This window comes from Salvelinus fontinalis, chromosome 3 (genome assembly GCF_029448725.1).
Source record: "Salvelinus fontinalis isolate EN_2023a chromosome 3, ASM2944872v1, whole genome shotgun sequence".
In the NCBI taxonomy this organism is placed as follows: domain Eukaryota; kingdom Metazoa; phylum Chordata; class Actinopteri; order Salmoniformes; family Salmonidae; genus Salvelinus; species Salvelinus fontinalis.
The window spans coordinates 60,991,048-61,000,299 of NC_074667.1; positions in this window are offsets into that span (position 1 = coordinate 60,991,048).

A 9,252-nucleotide genomic window follows, 5' to 3' on the forward strand; every position below is an offset into this window, starting at 1 on the left:
CAAGGCGGCATGGTGCATCGTTCAGGATCATACATGTCTTTTCGATTAAATGGTTTCCAATATTGGAAAGGCAGCTAAAGCATGTATTGGGGATTGTATCAAGACTATGTATCAAGACTGTTCTGGCTCTTTGCCAGAACAGGGCTCCGGGCAGCCGAGCGGAAATGGAGGAAAACTTGCCTCCCTGCGGACCTGGCATCCTTTCACTCCCTCCTCTCTACATTCTCCTCTTCTGTCTCTGCTGCTAAAGCCACTTTCTACCACTCTAAATTCCAAGCATCTGCCTCTAACCCTAGGAAGCTCTTTGCCACCTTCTCCTCCCTCCTGAATCCTCCTCCTCCCCCCCCCCTCCCTCTCTGCGGATGACTTCGTCAACCATTTTGAAAAGAAGGTCGACGACATCCGATCCTCGTTTGCTAAGTCAAACGACACCGCTGGTTCTGCTCACACTGCCCTACCCTGTGCTTTGACCTCTTTCTCCCCCTCTCTCTCCAGATGAAATCTCGCGTCTTGTGACGGCCGGCCGCCCAACAACCTGCCCGCTTGACCCTATCCCCTCTCCTCCAGACCATTTCCGGAGACCTTCTCCCTTACCTCACCTCGCTCATCAACTCATCCTTGACCGCTGGCTACGTCCCTTCCGCCTTCAAGAGAACGAGAGTTGCACCCCTTCTGAAAACCTACACTCGATCCCTCCGATGTCAACAACTACAGACCAGTATCCCTTCTTTCTTTTCTCTCAAACTCTTGAACGTGCCGTCCTTGGCCAGCTCTCCTGCTATCTCTCTCAGAATGACCTTCTTGATCCAAATCAGTCAGGTTTCAAGACTAGTCATTCAACTGAGACTGCTCTTCTCTGTGTCACGGAGGCGCTCCGCACTGCTAAAGCTAACTCTCTCTCCTCTGCTCTCATCCTTCTAGGCCTATCGGCTGCCTTTGATACTGTGAACCATCAGATCCTCCTCTCCACCCTCTCCGAGTTGGGCATCTCCGGCGCGGCCCACGCTTGGATTGCGTCCTACCTGACAGGTTGCTCCTACGAGGTGGCGTGGCGAGAATCTGTCTCCGCACCACGTGCTCTCACCACTGGTGTCCCCCAGGGCTCTGTTCTAGGCCCTCTCCTATTCTCGCTATACACCAAGTCACTTGGCTCTGTCATATCCTCACATGGTCTCTCCTATCATTGCTATGCAGACGACACACAATTAATCTTCTCCTTTCCCCCTTCTGATAACCAGGTGGCGAATTGCATCTCTGCATGTCTGGCAGACATATCAGTGTGGATGACGGATCACCACCTCAAGCTGAACCTCGGCAAGACGGAGCTGCTCTTCCTCCCGGGGAAGGACTGCCCGTTCCATGATCTCGCCATCACGGTTGACAACTCCATTGTGTCCTCCTCCCAGAGTGCTAAGAACCTTGGGGTGATCCTGGACAACACCCTGTCGTTCTCAACTAACATCAAGGCGGTGACCCGTTCCTGTAGGTTCATGTTCTACAACATTCGCAGAGTACGACCCTGCCTCACACAGGAAGTGGCGCAGGTCCTAATCCAGGCACTTGTCATCTCCCGTCTGGATTACTGCAACTCGCTGTTGGCTGGGCTCCCTGCCTGTGCCATTAAACCCCTACAACTCATCCAGAACGCCGCAGCCCGTCTGGTGTTCAACCTTCCCAAGTTCTCTCACGTCACCCCGCTCCTCCGCTCTCTCCACTGGCTTCCAGTTGAAGCTCACATCCGCTACAAGACCATGGTGCTTGCCTACGGAGCTGTGAGGGGAACGGCACCTCCGTACCTTCAGGCTCTGATCAGGCCCTACACCCAAACAAGGGCACTGCGTTCATCCACCTCTGGCCTGCTCGCCTCCCTACCTCTGAGGAAGTACAGCTCCCGCTCAGCCCAGTCAAAACTGTTCGCTGCTCTGGCACCCCAATGGTGGAACAAACTCCCCCACGACGCCAGGTCAGCGGAGTCAATCACCACCTTCCGGAAACACCTGAAACACCACCTCTTTAAGGAATACCTAGGATAGGATAAAGTAATCTTTCTAACCCCCCCCCCCCTTAAAAGAGTTAGATGCACTATTGTAAAGTGGTTGTTCCACTGGATATCATAAGGTGAATGCACCAACTTGTAAGTCGCTCTGGATAAGAGCGTCTGCTAAATGACTTAAATGTTAAATGTAAATGTAAGACCGAACAGTTGGGCCTATGACATGCATATGGAACTATCCTAAATCATTACTCCGCGTGCTTAACCTTGTTTTGAACCGACTTTGCCTTTGGCGGCACCTGGCTCATGCCGGAAGGCAGCCCGGTTACAAAACGAATGCAATCCCGTATCACCATGAACAAACTCCTCCCGGGGCAGATCATTGTAGGCCTATATAAACCCTGAATTGCTTACACTATTGATGCGTTCGTATCCAAGTAGGAAGTGGGAAATTACCACATAGGACTGGGAAAAATCCACTTGAACGGCTCCCATTTGTTTATCCACTCCCATTTGTTTATGAACCAGGCATATGTATTGGCCATTGAGACAAGTATGGGTAACTGCATACTTGGGGAGATTCTTGCTTGAGCAAAAGACCGTCCCTCCGTCCTCTCTGCTCCGTGACCCAGAAACCGATAAGTGGTCGAGTGGTCCAGCAGTGTGTCCTCGCCTCCTCGATAGCCACCTTTCATTGAGGATAAGTCATGTGTTTCCTACTGCAGAAGTCTTTTGAAACCTGCCAACCCCAGTTTGAATCAGCTTTTGTATTGTCAGAGGAGAAAAAACATGCACATGTTTAAAAACAGTACACTATTTATCCTTTTATCTATAACATTGCAGGTTAGGATAATTAATATGGCAGGTTAGGAGAATTAACGCGGCAGGATAGGAGAATTAATATGGCAGGTTAGGAGAACTAACGTAGGAGGTTATGATAATTAATATGGCAGGTTAGGAGAACTAACGTATCAGGTTAGGATAATTAACATGGCAGGTTAGGAGAACTAACGTAGCAGGTTAGGATAATTTATATGGCAGGTTAGGAGAACTAACGTAGCAGGTTATGATAATTAATATGGCAGGTTAGGAGAACTAACGTAGCAGGTTAGGAGAATTAATTTAGTAGGTTAGTAGAATTAACTTGGTAGGTTAGGATAATTAATATGGCAGGTTAGGAGAACTAACGTAGCAGGTTAGGATAATTAACTTGGTAGGTTAGGATAATTAATTTAGTAGGTTAGGAGAACTAACGTAGCAGGTTAGGATAATTAATTTAGTAGGTTAGGAGAACTAACATAGCAGGTTAGGATAATTAATTTAGTCCGTTAGGAGAATAGCTAATATGCTACACTGGCTTATCAAGTTGTGCAGCCCAATCAGCCACTCAACTTTCTTTAGTGGCAACAAATCTACCCAATTAGCTGCTTCGCTTTCCGTACACACACTTCCGTTGATCCACCCACATCTTTCGTAACGCCTACTTTCAGACACACTGCACATGGGAAGATCTCAATTGTATATTCCTCACGTCCTCTCTCCTCCTCAACCCATTGGATGAGAAAGCCAAAGGTCCCGCACCTCTGACCTTTTCCCCCAATGGGTTTTGAGAAGGAGACGAGGAAAGAGGACGCGACGAGTATGCAATTGAGCTCTTCCCCATGACTCCGTTGAGATCATAGAGAATAATAGAGAAATCCCCATATCGTTCCCATTATGGCGTCTGTGAGCGCACGGGCAGAGCCATTGAGGCAATCTCCAATTTGCTGTAGTCAATTTTTTTTATTCTAAATCAACATCAAATGTATTTACATCAGCAGAAACACTTCAAATAAGGGCTGTGTTTTGTATAGGCTTACCCTGGCATGATGTTTTGTGTAGGCTTACCCTGGCGTGATGTTTTGATAACCGTGTAAATTTCTCTCGGACAAGTTGACTTTTATCAATATATTAGTCTCTATTTACTCTCAGATTCAAAGATGCTAATTAGCATCAAAGTAGACATCATGCAAAACTACAAATCCCTGCAAGCTCCTGCACATCATCTCTAGCTGACACCTTTGCTAACAGGTATTGTGTCAATTTAAATATTGCACAAGACAGTTCACAGAATTGTCCATTTAAAGACATTTATCCAATTTATTCATGACTAAATTTAGCTAATATTAGATAGTTAATCCAGAGATTCTTAAATTTTCCTCGTTTCAGCAGTCTGGTCCAGATCATCATGGCACCTGTAGTTCTTTATGATAACCATTTCCTTGTTTGACCACTAGGTTTTATGGGTATTATGACTAATACTGTGGTACTCTATAGCATCTGTGACAGCATGAGGCAATATCCATTTTGAAGTAGTCAATTTTCTTTCTCACGATTGGCTGTCCTGGTAGGACATCACTCCAACATGGTCACCAGGAGTGATCAGCCAATGAAGTTGGAAGTCCCACCCAGTTGAGTACATAAAACAGGTGGAAGCTCTAAATGGTGCTGCCCATGCTATACAGCCTTTTGGCCACTAGAGGCCTCTATCATTCTCTATGCTTTGAAACCGCTGGTCTACCATATTGGCACTCCCCAGTAGGAGCATTCCTCCATAGGAATGAATGGAATTCTACAGTATTTTGATTAAAGGTTTCAAGGACAAAATTACATGTATTTAAGTGTTTTGTCGTTATAGTCGGGGCCGTAACATTAGTGATAAAATATACATGTACTTTAAGGAAAATTACATTTTCTTTCGTGTAAATATCATATTGCTTTTTACAATAACAACAAAAATCTATTAGAAATGTGCTCTTTATTTTGTGGCATGGTGTGAAATTCATTTATATAACTGTCCCCCAGGTGGTGCTGCTGTACAGTGGGTCAGAATAAGACACTTAGGAGACTATTGCCTATTATTCCTATTACTTGGTCTTGGTTCTGTTTTTTACTAGATCAAACTTAGAGTCAATGTTATGCTATTCCTGTGTTCTGAAGAGGGTTGGATGAGTATTCATGTGTTCTGAAGAGGGTTGGATGAGTATTCCTGTGTTTTAAAGAGGGTTGGATGAGTATTCCTGTGTTCTGAAGAGGGTTGGATGAATATTCCTGTGTTCTGAAGAGGGTTGGATGAGTATTCCTGTTCTGAAGAGGGTTGGATGAGTATTCCTGTGTTCTGAAGAGGGTTGGATGAGTATTCCTGTGTTCTGAAGAGGGTTGGATGAGTATTCCTGTGTTCTGAAGAGGGTTGGATGAGTATTCCTGTGTTCTGAAGAGGGTTGGATGAGTATTCCTGTGTTCTGAAGAGGGTTGGATGAGTATTCCTGTGTTCTGAAGAGGGTTGGATGAGTATTCCTGTGTTCTGAAGAGGGTTGGATGACTATTCCTGTGTTCTAAAGAGGGTTGGATGAGTATTCATGTGTTCTGAAGAGGGTTGGATGAGTATTCCTGTGTTCTGAAGAGGGTTGGATGAGTATTCCTGTGTTCTGAAGAGGGTTGGATGAGTATTCCTGTGTTCTAACGAGGGTTGGATGAGTATTCCTGTGTTCTAACGAGGGTTGGATGAGTATTCCTGTGTTCTGAAGAGGGTTGGATGAGTATTTTTCCCTACTATTTGATTCTATAGCATCCAACAACTGTAGGCCTATTGGTCTAATCCATCATGGAAGAGTCCCCTATACACAGTTATACTTCATCTCGGGTAACCCACAACTAAAATCTTGCGTAATTTGATCAGAAGCACCATTTATGTTTACATAGTCCATCCACGAGAGATTATTATAACCTAATTACAATAACTTAAACATGTGTGATTAGGCAGTAAGAGCTCTGATGAGCTCTGATGAGTATCCAGGAAGCAAACATCCTGGAAGGATATTTACCCTCGTCCTACATCAACTATTTACTTCAACTATATTTACTTAGTTTTCCACTGAATCTCACTGATAGGACTGTATAGCCACTGCAGCCCGGGAGACACAATAAGGACACTGCAGCCCGGGAGACACAATAAGGACACTGCAGCCCGGGAGACACAATAAGGACACTGCAGCCCGGGAGACACAATAAGGACACTGCAGCCCGGGAGACACAATAAGGACACTGCAGCCCGGGAGACACAATAAGGACACTGCAGCCCGGGAGACACAATAAGGACACTGCAGCCCGGGAGACACAATAAGGACACTGCAGCCCGGGAGACACAATAAGGACACTGCAGCCCGGGAGACACAATAAGCACACTGCAGCCCGGGAGACACAATAAGGACACTGCAGCCCGGGAGACACAATAAGGACACTGCAGCCCGGGAGACACAATAAGGACACTGCAGCCCGGGAGACACAATAAGGACACTGCAGCCCGGGAGACACAATAAGGACACTGCAGCCCGGGAGACACAATAAGGACACTGATGACCTGCAAAACAATTAATCCAAATCTAAAACTTACCTAAAACCTAACCCATCTTTTAACACTAACCCAACTTTTAACCCTAACCCAACTTTTAACCCTAACCCAACTTTTAAACCTAACCCAACTTTTAAACCTAACCCAACTTTTAAACCTAACCCAACTTTTAAACCTAACCCAACTTTTAAACCTAACCCAACTTTTAACCCTAACCCAACTTTTAACCCTAACCCAACTTTTAACCCTAACCCAACTTTTAAACCTAACCCAACTTTTAAACCTAACCCAACATTTTAACCTAACCCAACTTTTAAACCTAACAAAACTTTTAACCCTAACCCAACTTTTAAACCTAACCCAACTTTTAAACCTAACCCAACTTTTAAACCTAACCCAACTTTTAACCCTAACCCAACTTTTAAACCTAACCCAACTTTTAACCCTAACCCAACTTTTAACCCTAACCCAACTTTTAACCCTAACCCAACTTTTAAACCTAACCCAACTTTTAACTTCTAACCTAATTGTACCCCTGTGTAGACTTTAAGAACACTAGGCAGCCATTTGAATAGCCCACTCAACCCTGTGTAGACTATTAAACACATTTATACAACAATAGCCTGTTCATTTAATGCTATTTCTTATCTACAGACTACACTCTAAAAGGTAAAGGTTCCTGGAGTATCCTTTAGGGGTTCTTCAAGTTGAAACTGTGGGGGAACCCCTTTAAGGTCTTTAAAGAACCCCTTTTAATGGATCCTCAAATAACCAGAATATTGTTTTAACTATTATTATTAATACGCATAACAATAACAACAACAACACAATATTTTAGTTCTCAGTGTTTATTATGATTTTAATGGCAAAGTTAAATAAATAAAAAATGTAAATATGAGGTGAAGTCCCAGCAGAGCCCCAAGTCCAATGGGTTTGTCCTCTGGTGTGTTGATGTTGATGTGTTGACGTTCTCCGTATCCATAGCGATAGTGATTTTGCAGTGAATGGTGATCGAACAGGTTTCCTGTAGGGAGGGTGAAGTCTGTGAATCCCCAAAATAGTAATTATACAGATGATTAACACAACACGACAGTATTCATACCTTGGTTTTTGTGGTGAATGTGAATGAAATAAACTGTTTTGATAATGGTTTTCATACACATGCCTTGTCCATAATGTAGAGGCTTATGGGATATTCATTGAAGAGGTAAGGAAGGAGGATGGTACGTGATCTGCATAACATACCAATGAACATATTCTTATAGCCTTCAACATATTCCTATAGCCTTCAACATATTCTTATAGCCTTCAACATATTCTCATAGCCTTCAACATATTCTTATAGCCTTCAACATATTCCTATAGCCTTCAATATATTCTCATAGCCTTCAACATATTCTTATAGCCTTCAACATATTCTCATAGCCTTCAACATATTCTTATAGCCTTCAACATATTCTCATAGCCTTCAACATATTCTTATAGCCTTCAACATATTCCTATAGCCTTCAATATATTCTCATAGCCTTCAACATATTCTTATAGCCTTCAACATATTCTCATAGCCTTCAACATATTCTTATAGCCTTCAACATATTCCTATAGCCTTCAATATATTCTCATAGCCTTCAACATATTCTTATAGCCTTCAACATATTCCTATAGCCTTCAATATATTCTCATAGCCTTCAACATATTCTTATAGCCTTCAACATATTCTTATAGCCTACATATTCTTATAGCCTTCAATATATTCTCATAGCCTTCAACATATTCTTATAGCCTTCAACATATTCTTATAGCCTACATATTCTTATAGCCTTCAACATATTCTTATAGCCTTCAACATATTCCTATAGCCTTCAACATATTCTTATAGCCTTCAACATATTCTTATAGCCTTCAACATATTCCTATAGCCTACAGTACATATTCCTATAGCCTACATATTCTCACCTCTTTGTTGATTGATATCCACTGAATTGTGTCCATTTTCTTTTTTTTTTGAAAGATTTGCACAAATATGAAAAGATAGATGGCATCATCATAAAACAATATCAATTCAGATCATACAAGGGAGAAAACGTACCTTACATTGAGGGGATCTTTACATTCTTCAGTTAAGTTCCTGCACCTGCTGTCCTTTCAAATTCAAATCCAAATGTTTCAGTTGGGCAGTTAGGTTCCTGCAAGAACCCCAACAACTAAGGAGGTTCCACGAGGAACCCCACCTCCTATGGGGTTCTTAGAAGAACCTTTTTGGGAGCCATTTTCAGTGTCAAGAACCCTAAGGTTCTTCAAAGAACTTTTAGGATCCTAGAAGAACCCTTGTTGAACCCCTAATTTTAAGTGTACTCTCTCTATCTCTATCTCTCTCTTCCTCTCTCTCTCAGCCTCTCTTCCTCGGTCTCTTTCTTTCACAGCGAACAGATGAGGAAGACTTCCCTCTAATCCAGGTCGCAATCATCAAACTACCTGCCTCCAAGTAGAAATTGCTCATAGACACAGATCTAGGATCAGATCACTCTCCCTCAACCCCGACCTTAACCATTAGACTGGGGTGTGCAAAACTGACCTTAGATCAGTGTATCCAGATTATATAACGGGAAATATATGTATTATCAGGCGTGGGACTCGGGCAGCAGGTATATAAGCGCTTCATGGATCTCTTTTAGCCTATATGGGCAATGTATCATCATATTTCTCCCAGGAGTGTTTTTACAGCGGAGTGAGTCGCGCTGTACAGGTGCGAACAGAATGGAACGCAGAGGCACCTGTTGCTATTCCTCATTGCCACTGTAGCGCGGAGTGGGACAGGATCGCCTTCTCTCTCTCTCTCTCTCTCTCTCTCTCTCTCTCTCTCTCTCTC